Source organism: Tenrec ecaudatus, unplaced genomic scaffold, assembly GCF_050624435.1.
Source record: "Tenrec ecaudatus isolate mTenEca1 unplaced genomic scaffold, mTenEca1.hap1 Scaffold_377, whole genome shotgun sequence".
Classification (NCBI taxonomy): domain Eukaryota; kingdom Metazoa; phylum Chordata; class Mammalia; order Afrosoricida; family Tenrecidae; genus Tenrec; species Tenrec ecaudatus.
Genome location: NW_027459163.1, coordinates 279,393 through 303,350, shown reverse-complemented (window position 1 = coordinate 303,350; position 23,958 = coordinate 279,393). Strand labels below are relative to the sequence as shown.

Genomic DNA, 23,958 nt, shown 5'->3' with positions numbered 1-23,958 from the left:
AAATTTCACCACTGCACACTGTTTTCTTAAATTGGCCATCTCAAAAAGCAAGGTTTCAAGCAAAACTGCTTTTATGAAAAAATTCACCGTGACCAGAGAAAACCTTCCCAGTGCCACGGGGTGCACTAACTCAGAGCAAGTTGCTCGATGCATACTTAGCAGGAAACATGGGTACTATGAAAGCTCCACTCTGCCCAGCGCAATTCTGGTCTGGGGTTGGTGGGGGGGGGGGTACTCCCTCATATTTCACCTATCATACAATTCAATTGTTCTATCCTATTAAGAACGTTTCTGCAGTTATCACCACAATGAATTTCAGCGCATTTTCTCATGAACTCGTTGTTAGTTCCTAATTTGCCACCAATCACTCCTACCATGCTCTACACAATTATCAAGCCGGTTACTACCTCTGTGAATCTACATAGCCTGGACTTTACATACAGAAAATCATTGAAAAGACAAACTGGAAAACAATGATTAGAACACAGAGAAAAACTTCATAGGAAAAAAAGCAAAATATTAAAAACTGAAACAACTTTAAAATGAGTCAAAAGGGAGATCAAATAGCAAGATATTAAAATGTAACCTAAGTACAATGGACTTAATCAACTTTGCAGTGTTCTGTCTCTAACAAGGCTCTTAATATCCCAGGACTTTGGTCCAAGAAGATTCCCCAGAGGCTTAATCCATCCAAGCGACCCTGCAATTGGATTTTTGGCTTTCACTGTCTTCCATAGCCTTCTGTAAACCACATGTCCAGAATTCAAGCTCTGATACTATTTTCTCCTGAGATTTGGATGTTATTTACAATCCTTGGATTATAAAGGCAGGTGTGTTTCCTCATGTGGGCTTAGTTGATGCTTCACTCACATAGCTACCTGTTTGAAGACGAGCTTTTAAAACCTCAGCCACTATTCTGTCTGATAGTCGGGCACCAACTGGTTTTTTTATCACATGCTGTTACAGCCCTCATATTAGCAGTGACCTCTTCATGAGGGCAAGCATTGAGCGGGGCCAGGCTAGGATGCATTGGGCTACAATTAAGTGCGAACCCCAAATCCATTCATATATCTATAGTTTATATGTCTCTGGTTAACTTCAGAGATTATTATGATTTTATGATAGAGAACTTTATAAATCATCCCCCTAGGGCATAAGGTAATGTCTTTTATTTAGCCAATTATATAGCATTTTAAAATGCTGAAGAAAAATTATTTAAGTATAGATAGGCTTCAGACTGTAAAATATGAATTAATGACATGTACATAACAAGACACTATTTATAAACAAGCAGTGGGATCAGTGATAAGACAAAATTTGCAGTAATTCACAGAAGCAGAATCATCCCTATCAGATGAATACATTTCATAAGAAAAAAGAAGGGCATTAAGTAGTAAATATATGGTAATCCCGGGCCACATTGAATGGGCATCATTAATAGAGCACCCTGAGAGCAAGAGAGCTGAACCACAGTCCAAAGACCACCAATTCCATAACCTTGGGATAGCAGTCATCTGCTTCTTCTCACACTAAGTCATATAAATATTAAGTCCAAGAAAGTCTGTCTGTTCCTTAAAACGGCTACAGGTGAGTGTGAACAGTTCGAGCAGTAGGACAGATGTGTGCCTTGAAAACACAGTTCAAGGTCCCAGTAGTCTACAGCGCATAGCCTGGTTCACCAAGGTCTGGATGGAAACTAGATGAATAGAAACCAAGTAGGAACATAATACCGGGCATTTTCTCCCATTGGATTCTTTACGAGTATTGTTCATTGTTTTTCTCCAGCCAGTTTAACCATTGATAGAAATGTAGTCGCCTTCTTCAAGACATACATTCCCCTGACCCCACCTCCCATCTTTTTTCTGTAACTGCCCTCAGGATTCTATCCTTTTTTTTCAAATTGGAGAATTTGGCTCTGATATTTCATGGTGGTTTTCTTTTAGCTTCTATCTCATTTTGGTTTTCTTAACTTTTTGAATAATTATGTACTCCTGTGTTGTTGGTAAAATTTTCTTTTATAGTTTGTCAAAACTATTTTCTTTGTATGTATTTTTGTTACTTCCTTTTCAGGGTTTTTAATGAGACATAGATTATTTCTCTTGATTCTTTTGTTGTTTTTTGGTGGTGGTTTTTCTTGTCAGTTATAGTCAGAGTGATCGTCTTTGAGCTCACTGATTTGATTTTCCTTTTCAGAAGGAAAATCTATTCCTCAAGTCATTTACTGTGTTGCCTAATTCTGTTATCTCATTGTTTATATTCTTAGATTCCCTTTGATTTAAGATTTCTTCTATTGTTTTCCTGAGTATTCCCTACATGTCTAAATCATTCTTCGGAATCCTGTTTCTTATAGTTCCAGGGCCTCTTTTTCAGAATTCTCTATTGGATCTGGGCAATTTCCATTTGTTTACATTTGTTTTTCTTGATGTTTTGGGTTTTCTGTGGTTGATTGCTGTTTCCTCAGAATCCTAGTAGTAGTGCCAGTGATATGAACACTTAGTTGGCTTTGTCTAGTGATGTGGGAGAGGTCTAATAGAAGGTGGAAAATATGGTGAAATGAAGGAAAGGGGAGAGAGATGAGTAAGTGGTGAAAGTGTGGGGGAAGATACAATATTGTTTTTAGCTTACCATTTTCCTAGACAGTTTAAATGGCGTCTTCTTGGCATTTGGTTTTTCCTACCATTTTAGCCTTATTCCCCACCTCAGGGACCCAATGTGGATGTTCTGCTAGCTGCTGAGTATTCCAGTTATGTAAATCTGACTTACACAAAATGGATTCTGGAACTGGTTCATTTGCTACAGGGTGGGTTTGGAGAGCCACCAGCCCACCTGAAGATGAACTTGAAGTAAGAGACTCCGTTACAATATTGACCTCCATGTGCCCCCACACCAAATGGTGGGTCACAGTGATGTTTTAGGCCTTCTAGAATTGGTCTCAGTTAGAGCCAGTGTCCAATAATCCCTAAAAAAATCTAATTATTTCTTTTCCCACAGTGAACACTCACTCTTGTAAAATGCTGATGATCCATTTGAGGAAGGCTGACAAAAAAATAACAGAAAATTTTGTCATTATAGTGGGGGTCCTTCCACAGGGAAACATAGCCCCTGCTCTTTTTAATGGGTTATGGGTCTGTAAACTATCTCACCTCAGGGAATGATTGAACAATTATGACTCTTCTAATCATTTGAGTTTCACTGCTGTTCACTTGACCCAGATTTTTTTTTCTGCTTAGACAAATCAAGTAAATATTCATTAGGTTTCCTATGTTTTTCACTCCCAAGGACTTCCTGCCTGAGTAGACAATACCATGAGTCCATGACAGTCAAGCTGTTCTGATTCCCACTTTGACTCAGCTGTCCATTACAGTAGCCACATCCACCTGTCTCTGTCAATTAAGTGCTGCCATTTGGCCCCTACTTCCCTGCAACCCAATCAGCCCAAGTGTAGTTAGGTGTCACTATTCCAATAAGTCCATTTCCACAGTGAAATGTGACTTACATAAAATAGCAATCTTCAGAGATGCTGGGACTACATTTGCAATTGGGCTCCCTCCTCTTGCAGTAAAGGTGTGAGTTCTACTCCATGTGCGTCTGTAGACCCATCCTGATTAATCCATTATAGCATGCCCAACTCCTTAATCTTGTGGATACCTTCTGCTACAATATACTTTGACTGGACTTGTCATTGAGCATGATTTATTTATGCCATCATACAACCCACGAATCAGCTTCACTGAATCAACCAAAAAGTGTCTTAGATTGAAACATTAAATTTATATTCTGCACTTAGTGGGCCCATATCAGTAAACTAAGACTGATCCAACTTTATGTTCTACACACCATTATTAGCCATTCTTATATCTATATTCTCTACGTTTCTGGAAATTCTTTTGGAGTATAGTGTACCTCTGCCTGGGTCACCATGTATATGTCATCTTTTAGAGCTTGCTGGAACATAAGTCTAGTCTTAGGTCTAGAAGCAATAATGGGTGGTGAATTCATTAACTGGAAACATTTATCAGTATCTTTTAAAGCATCTCCTCAAGCAAGGCTCCAGTAAATGCCCAGGATTCATATCAGCATGCACTATTGAGTTAATCTTTTCATGTGGTGGGAAGGGATAATAGTTTTTTTTACTGATCATGAATTAAGATGGAGCAATCTCTTCAGATGGAAACAATCTGCTCTTAGCTAAAGTAACATTATGGAAATTGGGGGCTCAATCCACCCGTCTTCTTAATTATCTGCCTGTATCTCCCCATCCCAAGGCGTAAGAGTCCGTTTTGTTCCCAATCAATATTCTCAATTTAACAGCATTTGAGGTTGAGAATTGAGTTGGCACTATAATTCATCATTCTTAGGATATTACTCTTGAGTTTATTTTTTCAGTAATATCACCTCTGTTACCACAAAAAGAAAACCTTTTTTTTAAAGAATAAATGTAAACTTTGAAGTCTTTTATGCATTTTTTGATCTTTGACTCTGAAGTCCTGAGTTCATGTCTTTCCTTCTACCAATTTATCTTTTGTAAGTAGGATAAATAATCAGCTTCTCCATACTGCTTACCCCGAAACAATTGCAGAAGAATATCAAACATGCTATCACTTAGAGCATCAATTTCCACCAATTCCTGATGTGCGGGTGGTGATACACTGCGTGCATCGAGTAGTGACTGTCAGACAGGGTAGAACTGCCCTCTGTGGATTTCTGAGACTAGTTATGGGAGTAGAAAGCTTCATCTTTCTCTTCCTGGTGGTTTTGAACTGCTGACACTGAGGTGAGCCCAATGCGTAACCACTACAGCACACCGCACACCACGATTTCACAGTGCCCTTTATACTCATGGGGGCAGTTATTAGTACCTTCAAACCTGATCAGACTTGGGAACCAATTGAGAAAATTGATCTGTACAACTTTGTTTCTCTAGAATCACTCTTGGAACCAAATGTTTTACACCGGGTTCTCCAGAGAAGCAAAAATTGTGGTGTGTGTGTGTGTGTGTGTGTACTGCTATACTGAACCCAGATCTGGATTCTCTCCTCTGGAACACCAGTTTCCTGTGAGCTCTTTTCCTATAGTTACACCAGAGTAGGGTTTTTGTGCTTGGTGAAGTATAGGGTAAACAGAAAAGATGACTCGCATTGAGATTAATTGACACAGTGGCTGTAAAATGAGTTTTAGGATGGTGCAGGACCAGGCAGTGTTTCCTTATGTTGTACAAAGTGTCACTATGAGTCAAAACTGACTTGATGACATTTAGCAATGTAATCTATATGTGTTTTTTATTTATTTTCTTTTTTAATGTCAGTGATTGTTTATTTATTTACTTATTTGTTTTAAAAGATCATTTTATTAGGGGCTCATACAACTCCAATCACAATCCATACATACATCAATTTTGTAAAGCACATTTGTACATTCAATGCCCTCATCATTCTCAAAACATTTGCTCTCCACCCAAGCCCCTGGCATCAGGTCCTCATTTTTAACCCTCTCTCCCCCCTCCCCCCTCCCTCATGAACCTTTGATAATTTATAAGTTATTATTTTCTCATATCTTGCTCTGTCCCACATCTCCCTACCCCCACTTTTCTGTTGTATGTCCCCCAGGGAGGAGGTCACATGTAGATCCTTGAAGTTCCCCCTTTCTAACCCACTCTCTCTCTATGCTCCCAGCAGTGCCACTCACACCACTGGTCCTGAGGGGATCATCTGCCCTGGATTCCCTGTGTTTCCAGTTCCCATCTGTACCAGTGTACCTCCTCTGGTCTAGTCAGGCTTGCAAGGTAGGATTCAGATCTTGACAGTGGGGTGGGGGGAGGAAGCATTTAGGAACTAGAGGAAAGTTGTATTTTTTCACGTTGCTACATCGCACCCTGACTGTTTCGTCTCCTCCCCAAGACCCTTCTTTAAGGGTATGTCCAGTGACCTACAAATGGGCTTTGGGTCTCCACTCCGCACTCCCCTGCTCATTCACTATGGTAAGATTTTTGTTCTGATAATGCCTTAAACCTGATCCCTTGAAACTTTGTAATCGCACAGGCTGGTGTGCTTCTTCCATGTGGGCTTTATTGCTTCTGAACCAGATGGCCGCTTGTTTACCTTCAAACCTTTTAGACCCCAGATGCTATATTTTTTGATAGCCAGGCACCATCAGCTTTCTTCACCACATTTGGTTGTTCACCCTTTTTGTCTTCAACGGTTGTGTCGGGAAGGTGAGCATCATAAAATGCCAATTTAAAAGAAGAAAGTATTCTTACATTGAGGGAGTACTTCAGTGGAGTCCCAATGTCCTTCTACTACCTTAATACTAAACCTATAAATACATGCACATAGATCTATTTCCCTAGTCTCATGTACAAATATATTTGCATATGTACATGTCTTTATCTAGACCTCTATGAAAACCCTTTGCCTCCCAGCTCTTTCCTCTATTTCCTTTGACTTCCCTCCTGTCCCACTCTCATGCTCAGTCCCCACCAGTGTTTCGGCAATTCCTCTTAGTCACATTACCCTTGATCATGCCCAACCAGGCCTCCTACACCCTCCTCACCAGCAATTTGGATCCCTTGTTGTTCCCTTGTCCCTGGGTTTGTTAACACCACTTCCTTACCTCCCCCTCTCCCATGTCCCACGGAACTATTGGTCCCGTTGTTTTCTCCTATTGTTCATCCAGCCTATCTTATTTAGACAGACCTGTGGAGATAATAACATGCACAAAAACAAGACAGAGCAAAACCAAGCAACAATATACAACAAAATAACAACATACTAATGAGAAAAAACAAAACACAACAAGAAAGAAAACTTGTAATTAGTTCAAGGATTGTTTGTTGGTCTTTAAAAGTGTTTTCCAGTCCAGTCTGTTGGGGCATCATGCCCTGGCCCCAAAGTCTACCTTCAGCATTCACTGGGGACCTCGCCGCTCTATTCCCTTGCTGTTCTGTTACACCCCTTAATTATTTTGCCTCGATGTGGTGGGATCCGATTGGGTGCAATACCCACACTGTGTCTCTGGTGTTGTCCTCTGTAGAGATATGGGTCAGTGAGGGACGTCATGTCTCATAGTGGGGCTGGCCATGTGATCCTCTCTGTCGACTGACTGCTCTAATTGGGAATATCAACCTCATGGCCTGGTGGTCCATGATGTGCTCTACTCTCTCCTCCTCCCCCTTCATATGCTCCCATATGCTCTGATCAGATATGTCCCTTTTCCAGAGCTGTAGATTCAGTGCTGTCCGTTGAAATAAATTCTTCTGAGGGGAGGGGCAGGTGTCCATTTGGTTGGTGTTGGGGCCAGCCCCCCAGACCTCTCCACTGATTCACTACTCCGCACCGGCATGTTGCATTCACATCTTGGAGCACCGGGTTGAAATCTGGTCCCTCTTTCCCTATGGAGACAAAAATAGTACCCTCCCATTGGGTGGGTTAGTGTCCTGTGCCCCCGCTACCCTTTTCTTTATTATTATTTTTTTTCTTACCCCACCTCCGTTTTAGTTGTGTACCATGTGTACCCCTGTGTTTGGTCTGGTCCCTGCCATATTATGTGGTCCTTGCCCCAGGAATGTTTGTATACCGTAGCTTTTTCCCTATGCCTCTTTTGCCTTTTTTTTTAAAGATTACCTCAGCAGCCTTTGAAGTCTTTCCATATTTAAGTCAGTGCTATCTGAGGTCTGTTTTCTTTTTGCCCTCTGGGTGAGGTTGTTCTATGTGGTGGGCTCTTATTTATGCTTGGTGGGTGTTGTTCTTCTGCCCATACTGGGTTTGCAAGGATCTTTTGTAGGCTGGATATCTTCTAACGTATTCTTTGAGTTTTTCCTTGTCTGGGAAGACTCTTACTTCTCCATCTATATTGATAGATAATTTGACTGGGTAAGGTATTCTTGAGTTTGCATTGTTTTCCGTCAATTTTGGGAATATGTTATTCCACTCTCTCCTCTTCTTCATAGATTCTGCTGATAGGTCTGAGCATATTCTTATTTGGGAACCTTTGTATGTGATTGCTTGCTTGTTTTTCCCTAGCCGCACTCATGATTTTCTCCTTTTCCTCTAAATTGCATAATTTAATTCTTTTGTGCCTTGGTGACTTCTTCTTGTGATGCAGTCTTGCTGGGGTTCTTTCAGCCTCCTAAATGGTTGCCTGGTTCTCATTCACTAAGCTGGGGAAGCTTTCCTCCAAGAATTCTCTCACTATTGTTGCATATGACTTCTTTGTTGTCTTCCTCCGGTAAGCCAATAGTTCTCATGTTGTTCCGCTTCATAACATCAGACATCACTCTTAAGTTTTCTTCAACTTCTCTGATGATCTTACTAGATTTTTGTTTGCATTTGTTAAAGTCTGCCTGGCTGCCCTCCAAGTCACTGATGCAGTTCTCTGATTCCTCCAGTCGATTCTTGAGTTACGTGAGTCTGCTACTGGTTTTTGTTATCTCCTCCCTAAGTTCCTGTATTTCTCTTTTATTTATGGCTTTTACCTCTTCTATCATTTCATCCTTTTTCTGTATTGTTGCCCCATATCCTCTATGAATCCAAGTAGCATTCTGAAAATTCCTTTCTGTGACTGTTCAATGTCTCCTTCCTCTATGCATGTCATTATGTTCAGGCCATCTTCAGGCATTGCCTTTTGTTTTTCCCGTTGTTTCGTTGAGGTCGTTTGGGCTGATGGCTGTTTGCCTTGTGTTGGTTTAGATGAGCCAGGTGCCATTTTCCTGTGAGTTGTATAGCACTGGCTCTCTCTGGGAGACTTGCAGGAGAACTTCTTCGAACTGCCTATAGCTTATTTCACTATGGAATTAACCTACCACTTTATCCTCCTATAGCTTCCCTCTCAGGGAAGTGACCCAGAAGGCTGGTGGGTTGCCTGCTTTGGTGTTGCTGAGGTTGGGCAGAGGTTCCTACAACAGCTTGAAAGGTTGAGGAGTGTTGGCTGAGCTACCTTAGGACTCCAGGCACACATGTAGGAATTCCCCTGTTAGATGTTTTAGCAGAGTATCCCCTGGTGGAGGTTGGCAGGCCCTTTCCCAGCCTCCCTAGCTACACAGGGTGGAGTTCACCTAGCTGGGTGTGGCCCAGGCATACATGCCCTAGGCTAAGGGGAGTGGTCTGGAGAGACCAAGAAAGAGAAAGAGGAGGGAAAAAAATCAAGCCCGCTGAGCCTGTGGGGGGCAGGGGAGGGGAGGATATAGTGAAGACATGGAAACAAAGTAACAAATGTAGCTGAGTCCCGATCCCCCGCCAGTGGAGCTGCAAGGGTTTAGTCCCTGCTCTGAGGCGGCAGCAGCAAGCTGTGGCTGTGTTGAGAAAAGGCCCCTGTGCAGCCCTCCAAGACTGAGGGGGCACAGAGAGGAGCTGCAAGGGTCCAGTCCTTGCCCCGAGGTGGGTGGTGGCAAACTGTGGCTGTGTTGAGACCAAGCCGCTGTACAGGCTCCAAATGGTCCCAGGCTCCAGCAGAGACAGTGGCAGGGCCAAGGTCAAATCCAGCCGTCCTCCACTGAGGTAAGCCAAAAGCCCCCAGCCCCTCAAAACCATGTGGGTCTGAGCCTACTTATCATTATGATGCTCCTCCTGCATTCCAGCAGTGTTGAAATTCCCTCTAAGCAACTCTCCTGGGCTGAAATCTGCAGAGTTCCTCTGGTATGTATTACTCCATCGCCATCTTGCCAGAAATCTCTGTTGTTGCTTTTTTTTTTTTAATCTCCCCCCCTCCCCAATCTTCTCTTAGGAGCTAATACAGACATCATACCATTTCATAGTTCAATCTCATTAAACAGCATTGTGGTATTGTGACCAAAATCCACTTCAGAGTCTTTTCTTCCTCCTTGATATCAGTTCCCCCTACTAATGCACCCCACCCACCACTTCCCCCACTGCACCCCCAGGAACCCTTATTCTAATTGTTGTTTCTCTAGCTTCATTTATCCTGTGTTTCATATACCAAAAAACATTGAAAAACACATAAAAAGCGCCAAGAAGGCTACCCACAATGACAAAATACAACAGATATAAAACCCAATATTAAAAAAAAACACAGAAAATATTAAAAACCAAATCAAGGTCAAATGTATCAAGTGACAAAGTTTTAACCAATCAGGTCAGGTTTATCATTTTAATCTACAACAGTCATCTCTCCAATATTCTCTGTCTGATAACCAGCTTATTCTCATCTCTCAATTATGGTCAGAAGGAAATCACCAAAGGCTTATTTCCTATGTAGATCCTGCAAATATATTTTGGCCTTCTGATGTCATCCATTGCCTTCTACACACCAGAATCTCACAATATAAGCTCTGATAGTATTCCATCCTTAATATCTGGATTATATAATTTATAATCCTTAGGTCATAGATGTTGGTGTGCTTCTTCCATGTGGGCTTAGTTGACATATCACTTAAATTGCTGCTTATTTGAAAACAACCCTTTAAGAACCAGATGATGATAGCCTGGCACTATCTAATTTCTTCCCTGCACTTCGCTATGCAACCGTATCTTCTGTGTTTCATTTGTGAAGGTGAGTAATGAGTAGGGCCATGTCATCAGAAATAATTGTTCTTAGCCTGGAGCTAAAATTAAGTGCGAGCCCCAAATCCATTCCCAGATCTATGTTTTTAATTTGCCTCTGGCTCACCTTAGAGATATCCTTGTTAGTTTATGGTAGCAAATGATATCAATCTTCTCCATGTATCATAGGACCTTTTGTTTATAGTGTCATTAATTAAGCTATGGTACTAATTTTTTGAACACTAGTGAGAGAGGGAGATTAAATAAGGGTAGGCTAACTATATCTCAATATCTAGATTATTCATTTTTATAGAATAAATCCTTACCTGACTGGATGCTATTTACTTAAAGAAGTAGAGTTGGTTATCAGGCAAAACTTGCAATAATATTCACTGATAATGCCATTCAGGTCTGCCAGAATAAAACATATCTTAATACAGCAAGTAAGGCATTAAAGTATTAAGTCAATGTTGGTCTACCTACTGAGCTAGGTGTTTATATAAATGCATGTATGTGATCATGAGGTGTCAATAGGATCAGGTATCAGGCATCAAAGAACAAAATATCATATTGTGAATGAGGAGGAGGAGTGAGGAGGACACAAAGCCCATATGTAGGCAACTGAACATCCCCTTACAGAATGGCCACAGGGAGGAGATGAGTCAGTCAGGGTGCAGTATAGCAATGATGAAACATGCAACTTTCCTCTAGTTCTTTAGGCTTCCCTCCCCCACCCCCATCATGATCCCTTGTACAAATCCAGCTAGACCAGAGGATGTACACTGGTACAGATAGAAACTGGAAACACTGGGAATCTAGGACAGATGAACTCCACAGGACCAATAATGAGAGTAGTGATACCAGGAGGGTAAGTGGAAGGTAGGGTAGAAAGGGGGAACTGATCTCAAGGTACATATAACCCCTTCCCTGGGGAGTGAACAACAGAAAAGTGGGTGGAAGAGACATTGGACAGTGTAACACATGACAAAATAATAATAATTTATAAATTATGAAGAGTTCTTGAGGGAGGATGGGTGGGGAGGGAGGGGACAAAATAAGCTGACACCAAGGGCTCAAGTAGAAAGCAAATGCTTTGAGAATAATGATGGCAACAAATGTATAAATGTGCATGACACAATGGATGCATGACACAATGGATTGTGATAAGAGTTGTACGAACCCCCAGTAAAATTATTTTTAAAAATTAAAATAAATGCAAGTATTTGATTGTATGTGTGTAATAAAACACATAGACACAAGTATGGATATTTCTTATATATAACCCAATAACTCATTATTAAGATTTGGGGTTTTCAGGGACAAGGGAATAACACATGATCTAAAATCGATGGTAAGGAGGCTGTAGAATGCCTGGTGGGTTGATCAAGTGCAATGTAGTCAAGAAGAATTACTGAAAGCCAAATGAAGGTCAAACATGATAGTGGGACAAGAGGAAAGTAAAAGGAAATAGAGGAAATAACTGAGGCAAAAGATATTTTAGATGCATAAATACAGGCATGTACATGTGTAAATATATTTATATATAACAATAGGGACATAGATCTATGTGCATATATTTATATGTTAAATAATAAGGTAGCAGACGGACATTACTCAACATGGCTCAAGTCCTCCCTCAATGCAAGAACACTTTGTTCTAATAACCTGGCATTCTGTGATGCTCAGCATCCCGACAACAATCGCTGAAGACAAAATGGGTGCATATGCTAATGTGGTGAAGAAAGCTGATGGTGCCCAGCTATTAAAATATATTAGTGCCTAGAGTCTTAAAGACTTGAAGATAAAAAAGCGGCCATCTAGCTGGGAAGCGAAAAAAGTCCACATGGAAGAAGCACACCAGCCTGTGTGATCATGAGATGTAGACAGTATCAGGTATCCAGCATCAGAAAGGCCCAAACAAACAATCATATTGATTCAAACACTGGGGTAGGGATGGGAGACCCAAAGCCCATCTGTAGACAATTGGACATTCCCTCACCATAGATTCACAAGGAAGGAACAAGCCAGCAAGTGTGCAGTATAGCACTGATAAAACATGCAACATTCCTGTAGTTCTTTAATGCTTCCCTCCCCCAGCCCCACTATCATGACCCCAGTTCTACCTACAAATCTGGCTAGAACAATAATGAGAGTAGCGATACCAGGAGGGTTGGGGACAGTAGAGGGAGAAAGGGGGAACTGATCCAAATGATCAATGTAAACACACACACACACACACACACACACACACACACCCTAGGGTGAGGAACAACAGAAATTAGTGAAGGGAGACAGCAGACAGTGTAAGATATGAAAATAGCAATAATTTATCATTTGTCAAGGGTTTATGAGGATAGGAGGGTGGAAGAGGGAGGGGGGAAAAAAAGGAGGATCTGATACCGAGGGCTCAAGTAGAAAGAAACTGTTTTCAAAAGGATGAAGACAACATATGTGCTAAAATGTGCTTGAACTAATGGTTGTATGGATTGTTGCAAGAGTTGTAAAAGCCCCCAATAGAATGATAAATAAATTTTAGATTTGAAGGATTAAAGCCATAGTCTTTTGGGACATCTCATTCATTCAGTATAATTTAGTTTATGAAGTTATGTTCTACTTTTTAGTTTGTTGAATTTTTTCTGGAGTTTCAAAAGCTTATGACTGGTCACCTAAGGTACAACTTAAAGTTCTACTTAAAGTGAACCAAAGAGTAAGATGGAAACTAAAGACCCGAAGAAGAATCCAATCCAAAAATCACATCCACATTTACCTGAGACCAGAACTAGATGGCTACCATTACCTAATTAGTTCCATTGTAGATGGCTCCTGATAATAAAACCATAAATTTCTATTATATAAAAACAATAAAAGATAGATCTGATCTGGAAGACTTAACATTATTGATATGAAATAATCTTTAAACCTTGAACCAAAACTCACCCTGAAGTCTCTTTATAGCTAAATAACACATTAGCCCCCAAACTAATAAATACCACCCATAAGTACTGTGTCTTTTTAAAGAGATCACCCATATGTGACCCTGATAGACATTGAAGCCAGATTTAAATGAGGATGTGGAACAAGGGATACCATTGCTGATGTCAGTGGATCTTGGCTGAAAGCAGAGTACACCAGAGGTTGCTTGTGTTTTATTCACTAGGCTAAACTATCTCATGTGTGAATCATAACAGTTTGGATAGCCATGAGAAGAATGGGAATTCCAGACCACTTCATTGTGCTCATGTAAAACTTGTGCATGGACCATGAGACAGTTGTGGGTACAAACAAGGATATCCTACTCAGTTTAAAATCAGGAAAGGTGTGCATCAGGGCTGTGTCCTCTCACCACACTTCTTCACTCTGTGTGCTGAGCACATCATCAGAAAAGCTGCATTTCATGAAGAAGAATGGCAATGATTAGAAAAACATAATAACAATTTGTGATGTGCAGATGACATGATCTTACTTGATGAAAATCAGGAGGACTTGAAGTAATTTCTGATGAAGATCGAGGATTAAAGCCTTTAGTATAGATTACATCCCAATATAAAATAGATCAAAATCCCCACAACTGGACCAATAGGTAACTTGATAAATCGAGTAGAGATTGAAGTTATCAAGGATTTCGCCTTGCTTGGATCTGCAATCAGTGCTCATGAAAGCAGCAGTCAGGAGATTAAATGATGCGATACATTAGATAAATATGCACAAGATCTCTTTAAACTGTTAAAAAGTAAGGATGTTACTTTGAGGACTAATATGTGCCTGACCCAAGCCATGATACCATTTTGACTGTATCATTTCAGTTCCCTCATGAACCTTTTCACTTCCCTTGCGTACACATGGAAATTGGATATTGAATAAGGAAGACTGAAGAATAATTTATGCATTTGAGCTATGGTGCTAGCAAAGGATATTGAAAGTACCACAAACTACAAAAAACAAATCTGTCTTGGAAGAAGTAGAGCAGGGAAGCTCATTAGAGGCAAGGATGCCAAGACTTCATCTTCTTTCCCTGTGCATGTTATCACGAGAGACCAGTAACTATGAAAAGAGGAAGCCCTCGGAAAGATGAATTGACACAGTGGCTGCAACAAGGGCCTTGAACATATGAACAATTGTGAGCATGGCACAGGGCCAGGCAGTGTTTCGTTGTGTTGTACTTAGGGTCACTATGAGTTGGAAATGACTCAGTAGCACTGAAAAACAACTAAAATAAGTTTAGAGTCTTTCTACCTAATATATATATGTCCATCATGTCCTGTCGTGTATCTATCCATCCCTCTATCCAGTTGTTCCTCCTTAATTTAGAAAACCTTACTGGTGTTGGTACACTTCTCCTAAATTCTTCAAGTGGTACCACGTTTAACTATCTTCCCTTTATTTCAGGCCAACTTCAAGTCTGGAGCCCTCTGGAGCTCAGCAGCCCCTCCTTTCATACCCCTGAGATCCAAGCCCAGATAATCTGGGAAGAGCTTGGCGTTGGCAGCAGTGGTTTCCTCAGTATGCAAGAGCTGACTCTGGTCTGTCAAACCATTGGGCTACAAGACCTTGAGAAAGAGGTGAGAGAAAGCCTGAGACTGACCTGTCTCAACCACTTTTCTTTGAAATGTTTGGTCTGAAAACTCTCACCCTCTTTTAGACTATGATTCAGACATATCAATTTCTCATTAAAACTCTTGACTGGCTTCAAAACTCCTGTCAAAGAATATATCTCAGACCCCCCCCCCCCATTGTGATAAACTCTCACCACTGTAGGGCAGTTGTGCCAGGCACTCTCAGACACAGTCACTCAAGATCACCGTTCCCTGCCTGCCAGGCTGATTGTACTACGGCCAAGTAAGGCCTCTTTAGAACCTGTCTGTAGTCTCATCAGATGGGAATAGAGGTGGAGTGTTATATTGCAGTCCTCACTCTTCATTAAAGCGCTCTTGGCCTAGCTGCTGTTATCCTGTGACCCACTGGAGCCAGGCTGGTTTTTGTGGGTACATCTTCCACCAACATACTGCAAGTTCCCAGCCACAGCAGATAGGAAATAAGTTATTTATGGAGTTCAGGCAGTTTGAATGACTCAGCTACTGATTATGGAACTAAAACAGACATGGTAGTATAGATTTCCCTTGAGACTGATAAGGAAAAATATTTTGGAAATACAGCCAGTTGGGACCTAGACAATTTTGAATGTGGATGAAGATGAGCAAGCTGCCCTTGTTGAATGCTTGATCCAAAAGTTTGGAGAAGCAGGAGGCCCAATGGTGACATCTGGGTTGAGCTGCCTGTTTGTGGAACCTCTGCATCAAGCAAAACATGTGTTCTGATCCAGGTGTATGACTTTTGTTTAGGAAATGGAAGATTTGTTTAACAAATTGGATCAAGATGGAGATGGCAGAGTAAGTCTTGAGGAATTCCAGCTTAGCCTGTTCAGTCATAGACCCAATTCACTTCCGAAATCTTCTACTCCCATCGAACTGAGTGATCCTTGGACTCATTACCAGGTAAAATAGGACAAATAAATTATGAACCACATTAAGTATTATCTTTCTGATGACTGCAACCATAACCGTCAGCATCTTTCACAAACCTGTCCTCTCTGAGTCACCTGACTGTTGTCCAGGGGTTCAAGAGGGATAAGAAACAGAGATATGTGTTTGAGATTCTGGGGTCACACAGACCTCCATAACTGTATGTCCCTGGATGGCATGCTCATCTCTGAGCCTCATGCTCCTCATCTATAAAATGGGGCAATTGTGATGCCTGCCTCCCAGGTGTTGTTCTATAAGACCAAGTAGTGTCTGACATGACAGCTTCAGCCATTCTTAATTGTGGGATAGAGAACATTTCAGTAGGGAAATCCCTTTTCCCTCATACCATGATGCAGCAGGAGAGCAATGTCAAAGAGCATTCTGCAACATCTCCCTCGGGCAGCCCTTTTGATTTAGGTCCTGAGTCTGGATTCCTCCCTCCTATCCCTGGGTTTTATGTCTTGCAGAAGTACCAGATCTCCGTGCAGCTTTAAACAGAACAGATTTAGGCAGTTTCCTTAAATCATAGCATTGCTCAGTGACTGCTGGGTTAGCACTTTCCGAACAGAAGAAATTCCTTCTCCCACCACAGAGCAGACTGCTCTAAGGAATTCTTGCTTTCTGCACAAGGATGTGGCTGACTCCCATGTTGTGTGGGAGGCAGAGTAAAACCAGTGTGATATTCTTCACCACTGAGTAGGTACTTCTGAGAGCATAAGTTTTTCATTCTAAAATCAACAAGAATGCAGGAAGAAGATATTCAAGAGCATTAAGGAGAGATTTCAGGCCATATAAGGTAAAAAAAAAATCAGAGTATGGCCCTTATATGTCACTGATTGGGTTAATTGGCAGATATGACTTCCTTGAAGCAGAAGCAGCCCCATGTTCCCTTTGTATTCATCTGAAGTATAGACTAATGTGGACACTGAACTAGGGATGGATGTGCGCATAGTTGGCATTAAAGAATCAAGATAGTGGCTATAGAGCCGTACCGCTTCTTGTGCCATGCACACCTTCCTGAACAGATGCTCTCTGGCCAGAGGTGTGAGTTTGTAAGGAGGAATCTTGGGGAAATGACCTAGGCAGGCAGGTATGTCTTCCAGGAGACACCCACATCAAGTGAAGTGTGATCCCTGTTTGTGGATTAAGATTTGAACATGGAAATGGGTTTCTCTTCTTTGTCAAGGATTTTCTCCAGGGTAAGTTGCACTGAGGCTAAGAACTAGGGAAGATACAGAAACAAGGGTAACTCATGTCCAAATGTGGAGACCTAGGTGTTGCTGGAAGCTAGTGTAGGATAAGGATCTCAAAGTGGCACCCCTGAGCCTGCAAGGGCAGGATCCCTAAGAGTTCTGTAACCTCGAATACCACTGAAGTATGGGTCCTATGGTAGTTACACAATCTGGTGTCAACTTGTGGAGGGGTAGAGTCTAGCCTATCAATCAGGTCATAGCTTGATGACCTCATTTGGACCCACCACGAAGATAAATAGCTCACTGGAGGCCAGATAGACACAGTCTCTGCATCGTCTTCCTTCGGACAAGTCACATGGAGCTAGGCTGATGAAAGCCAGAGCCTTAGAGCTGGAGGAGCCACGTGGAGACCCACACCAGCACTGAGATGCTTAGACTGCCACTGGATCCACAAGATATTTTACTCTCTGATCTTCCTGCATTCAGTATCATTGCATATGTTTTGTGAGTTTGAAGAGGACTTTATAGATTGATGTCAGACATATGTGCTAATATCAGACTTACGGACTTGATTTGAACTAGGGTGGGATGTTTTTGTGATATTCAACTGCTCTTGTATATAGAGCTCTTTCTACACACAGATGGGTGTCTATGAATTTGTTTCTCTAGTCTACTCAGACTAACACATTATGGTCCCTTGGGAGTGGAGTACTAGATAAAAGAATCATAAAGATGGAGAGTGGATGTTTGTTTGATCTCTGCTTCATGATAGTGCTTCTTTGGCTAGCCAGAAGTCAGATATGGCCATGCAGTTTACTGGATAGTTTTCTGGAAAGAACATGGGAAGTTAAAGTTTGGATTCTTTTCATTGGTTGTAGTCTTTGGTTATTCTTGTGTGAAATGGTGAAAATGTGATTAATGTATATTTTGAGCTCAGGGGACAAAATCACCCCTTGAATTTCTCAGAGTTGCTTAGTGAAAATGGCTGACAGAAGGTCAAAATGGCTGAGAGAAAGCTGGCTGGAGGGGCAGGGAGCACTTCAGGCAAGACGGCAACTGAGTAACACATAGCAGAGGGACTCTGCAGAAATTAGCGCAGGAGAGTCACTAAGGGGGATGTTGTGCACTGCCTGGTTGCAGGAGGAGCGTCATAAAGATAAACAGGCAAATATCCACTCGGTTTTGAGGAGCTGGGGGCTTTGTCTTACCACAGTGAAGGCTGGCTAAGGTCTAACCTTAGCCCCACCACTGTCTCAGCCAGAGACGGGATCATCTGGAGCTGGCACAAAGGCTTTATCTTAACACAGCCACACTTCAACTCCGAATTGTGGAAGGGTTTAAACCCCTCCAGCCCCAGGGTCAGGGATGGGGTTAAGCTATATTGTTACTTTTGTTTCTCACTCTTCCTTCTTTCCCACTACAGTTTCAACAGGCTCTTCTTTTTTTTCCTCCCTCTTTCTCTTCCTTTTAATCTCACACACCACTGCCAACCTCCAGGCATCTCCTCTTATCCTAGGGCTTTTACTCAACAAAGAGGCTAGAGATCTTAATATTACAATTAGACAATTTGACCTGATAGATGTGCACAAAGCTATTCACCCAAATACAAAAGAATTTACATTCTTTTCAAGCCCACATGACACATATTCAAAGATAGAGGTGCTGGGGCATTAGATGAATCTGCATAAGTTTAAGCACATTGATATATGTACCTCTCTCTCTGACCACTGTGCCATAAGACTGGAAAACCAACAAAAGGAAGATGAAGAAAACAAGGACAAACAATTGGAAGATGATAACTCTCTTGCAAAAGGAGTGTGTGCTGGCCCAGATCAGAGATGAAATTAGGGAATTTCTGGAAATCAACAAGAATGAGCACATGATGTACCAAAACTTATGGGACACAGCAAAGGCAGTTATCAGAGGAAGTCTCATAGCAATACATGAACACATGAAAGAGGAAGAGAGACTTATGATTGATATGCTGGCACAAAATTTACAGCAACTAAAGCTGAGTCAACAGGACAAACCTATTAATAGATTAAGAAAATAAATAATAAAAATCATGGCTGAGATTCAGAAGAGGGAAAATAAGAAAACTATGGTAAAATTAGTGCTGCTAAAAGTTGTTTCTTTGAACAGATAAATAATTGACAGGTTTTTCTTTTCTAATTTGTCATTTGTTTTTTTGTTGTTGTTTTCTTTTGTTGCTTTGTTTTGGTCCGTCATGTTTTTGGTGCATATTATTATCTCTGTAGGTCTATCTAGATAAGATAGGCAGGATAAACCATCTGGAAGACAAAACGGGACATACAGTATTGCAGGGACATGGGTGAGGGACAGGTGGGGGAAAGGACATGTGTGTTAAAAGCCCAGGGACAAGTGAACAACAAGTGATCCAAAAATGATGGCAACGAATATGTAGGAGGCCTGGTAGGGCTTGATCAAGGGCAATGTAACCAAGAGGAATTACTGAAACCCAAATGAAGACTGAACATGATAGTGGGACAAGAGGGAAGGCAGAAATGATCACAATGATCTGCATATAACCCCCTACCTGGGGGACGTACAATAGACATGTGGGGGATGGGAGACATTGAACAGTGTAAGATATGAGAAAATAATAATAATTTATAAATAATACTTTATAAATTATCGTGAAGGCAGGAGTGTGGGGGAGGAAGGGAGAAAATGCTTAGCTGATACCAAGGGTTCAAGTAGAAAGAAAATATCTTGAGAATGATGATGATGGCAACAAATGTACAAATGTGCCCGACACAATGGATGTATGAATGGATTGTGATAAGAGTTGTATGAGCCCCAATGAAATTATTTTAAAAAATAAAAATAAATAATGAACCCTGGCTCTGGCTTGATGCTGTCAGAGGCCTAATGCCATATTTTCTATCAATAGAAGCGTTTAGATAATGAGTAAGATAACTAAATAAGCATCGAATTTGACTGTTTTACGAATAGAGCTTAGGATCTGATGCTACTCTGTTTATACTGATTTTTTTTCTGTTTATTATTATTGATATATGATTGATAGAAATGATTATTGGGAAATTTGAAAATAGAGAGCTTGTAAGCCCACTTGTTTCTCGTCATTAAAACTGGATTGTTAGATGGGTTTAGGACACACCCGCAAAGAAGGCTTTGAAAAAATAAGCTCTGAAAAGAAAAGTGTCTTCAGTGTTGAGGACATTTAAGGGTGAAGATACTTGCCAAGGGCTGTTGACAGATTGACAGGGGGAAAAAAGGGAACTCTTTGGATATTTAAATTTTGAACTCGTGGTTTTGTCAGAAGCTGGGAAAAAATCTGGAACCATGAAGAAAACTACTCTCTGGGGCTGAATATTACAGGGAGCCTGTGGGCAGGCTGAACTGCTTGCTAGGCGACCACCCAGATCCACTTGTTGAGTGGAAGTGGGCGAAATGCAGCAATAAAGAGACAGATTGAGTCTGGCCACTGACACTCATGGACCTTGTTTCAGGAACGTGAAGAGAAAACGAGAGTGGGTTGACTGGTCTGAAATTCATGATCTAGCGCAAGGGGGCTAGGCTTGTTGAAAATTTGTGACAGTGCCCATGGTCTAGAAGCGAGGTGACCAATGGGCACCATGTGGACGCTGAGTGAAGCAGCCCACATTGAGTTGACCAGAATCCGACCAGATGAAGAGATGTTTGAGCCTGTGAAGTAGAGATATTGCTGCAGACTTCATGGATAGCCTGTCCTGATTTGACTTTACTATGGATGGGGAGTTCACAAGGTTCTAACTGGGATGAAGGTTCCTCAGAACACGGCTGATGTAAGTGGGCAGTATAGAAATTTTATACCTAAAATGGAGATGATAAAGGCATGAAGTGGTTGGCTACAAACTTTCATAGGTGCTGGAATATGTACATAGGATTATAGATTTAAGTGTGTGTTCCTTAACTGCGATGCTTAGGCATAGAATATTGTTTTGTCACTTATATAATATGTTTAAATGAGGATGGCACATACTGAATGGTACACTTATTAGTTTTATCTTGTTAGTTACAGATATGATTTTATTATTTTTTTGTTAAGAGTTATGTATGGGTAAAAAGTTGTGTAAAAGTGTCAACTTGACAAAGGTTGGTCTGTGGTAGTTACATATTCTGGTGTCAACTTGTTGAGGGGTGTTGTCTAGCATGTCAATCAGGTCACAGCTTGATAACCTCATTTAGGCGTGCCACTGAGATAAATAGCTTACTGGAGGCCAGATAGATACAGAGGCCAGATAGATACAGATAGGTGCTTCATCCTCCTCCGGACAAGCCACATGAAGCTAGACTGATGGCAGATAGAGCCATGGAGCCACATGGAGACTCATGCCAGCCCTGAGATGTTTATAATGCCACTGGATCCACAAGACTTTCCATCCACTGGCCTGTGATCTTCCTGCATTTGGCATATTGCATGTGTTTCGTGAGTCTGAGGAGGATTTTATAGATTGGGATTGGACATATGTGCTAATATTGGATTTATGGACTTAATCTGGACTTGGGGTGAAATTTTTTCTCAATATTCAATTGCTCTTGTGTATAAAGCTTTCTCTTAACACCTATGAGTGTCTATGAATTTGTTTTTCTAATCTACCCAGACTAACAGGTCTTTCAGCACAGCAACTTGACCCATTATCCTGCTGTCATAGCCATCTACTCTTCCTGTCACGTGTATTTCTACATACAGCACACACTTGTACACATATCCACACAGTTTGGACCCATCCACTGTATACATGTACACCCACTATATATACACACCTGATACATGTAGTCAATGCTACATGTATACACCCAAACTATAGATGCGTCTGTCATACACACACACACACACTTAACTATACACACACACTATATATGCACATGATACAAGGTGGTACCCTCCCAGAACTGGAATTGTGCTGGGCAGAGTAGACCTTTCATAATATGACTTTTTCTCCCTCTTTGAGAGCTCCGAGTTGCAGCGCCACCTGAGAAGGTTCTCTCTGGTCACAGTGAATTTTTTGTAAAAGCGGTTTCACTGGAACCTTGTTTTTCATGATGGCGAATTTAAGAGAACAGCATGCAGCTATGAAACTTTGTTTCCTCCTCAGGAAAAATGCCAAAGCAACTGTTGTGATGTTGAATACAGTTTAGAAAGACAGTGCTATGGGAAAAACTCTAAGTGTATGAGTAGTTTTCTCATTTCAAAAGAGGTGAAATGTTGATTGATGGCAAACCTCATTCTGGACGTCCATCATCTTATCGAACAGATAAAAATGTCGATTTGTAGTGCATTTGGAATTCGTTCCACCAGGTTAGACTGTTAGTCAAGCTTTCTATTAGAGGATCTGAAAAGATTTCGTAACAGTGTGCGGCAAAAACAGGCCTGATTTATGGCAGACAGGGGACTGGTTTTGCCACCATGATAATGCACCTGCTCACACAGCCATCTCAGTGTGCCAGGTTCTGGCAAAAAGCAGAATGTCTCTCTTGCCCCATGCACCTTACTCACCTGACCTTGCATTGTGTGACTTTTTTTTGTTTCCTCGAAGAAGAGGGACATGGAAGGATAACTATTTGAGGACATAGAAGAGTGAAGAAAAACACTAGGGAGGTGCTGTCAGCCATCCAAACAGATGAGTTTGAAAAATGTTTCCAAGAATTAAATTGCAGATTTTACAAATGTATCAAGTGTAATTGAGAGTACTTTGTAGGTGACAAGTTTGTTTTGTAAAAGAATTTAAATGCATGCCCCATGGTTGCTGGGCACTGTTGGGCAGATACAGCTTTCCAGCGATGGCAATGGGCCAGAGCGATCCTGGGATGCATGCATGGGGCTGTTCCTTTTCAGCAGCCTCCATAGCCCGGTCACTGGTACATGGAAAAAAATTAAATACATAGCTTTGAAAAAAATTCCAGGGTTTTTTTGAGGGGGTACCACCTACTATATGCACACAAATTGTAAGGCACACAAACTCATGCCCACCACACACACTGCTAGTGTACGTAAACATCATAAACACAGTGCCTACACATCCCTTCACTATACATTCTGTATGCATTCATGCACAGTATATTCATATACATGCACTCTCTACACACCCACACTAAATTCACTGCAGAGATATGAGTGTATACACAGTATATAATACCTTTGGGGCATAGAATGTCAAACTGAGGAGTGGGCGGATTCAGTCTTTCGTTTGTGGAGCACAAAGTCCTACCCCTCTCTTGATAGCTCTCACCTGAGAATTGCCCATTTGCACTGTCATTTTAGGGCAGAAACTGGAAGGAGGCCAGGGTGGTAGAGTCTCCTGTATTATTTCAAAGTAGAGTGTGCCATATCTTGTGTGTGTCTCCACAGTTTGGCTATAGAGTGTGATGTTTGACCATGTCATGTGGTATACCTGTTAGATAGATAGATAGATAGATAGATAGATAGATAGATAGATAGATAGATAGATAGATAGATAACCTACTTACTAACAGGTATACTAGCTCTGTACTGATGTCATATATATATATATATATATATATATATGACAGCAGGAGAATCAGGTGGACATGGTATAGGGGAAACCCATTCTGAGCCTCATATTTTCTAGAGTAAGTGGCTAGAGGGTTCATAGCAGTTCCAGATGCATTTGAGTATCAGGGACTCTCCATTGATAGCCATGGTGCCCTCTTCCACCTGCAAACAGAGTAAAATACCTGCTCTAGAGTGTTGTCCAGTTGGCACGC

General features: G+C 41.3%; 1 non-coding gene and 1 pseudogene across 1 annotated transcript; both read left to right on the top strand.

Annotated features, from left to right (window-relative positions):
• The window catches only part of LOC142436509 (ninein-like protein), a 91,232-nt pseudogene that overhangs the window by 5,545 nt on the left and 61,729 nt on the right, over window positions 1-23,958 (top strand).
• LOC142436511 (small nucleolar RNA SNORA84) lies at window positions 22,968-23,099 on the top strand. The gene has a single exon (XR_012781980.1). It is a non-coding gene; the product is annotated as a small nucleolar RNA SNORA84 (small nucleolar RNA).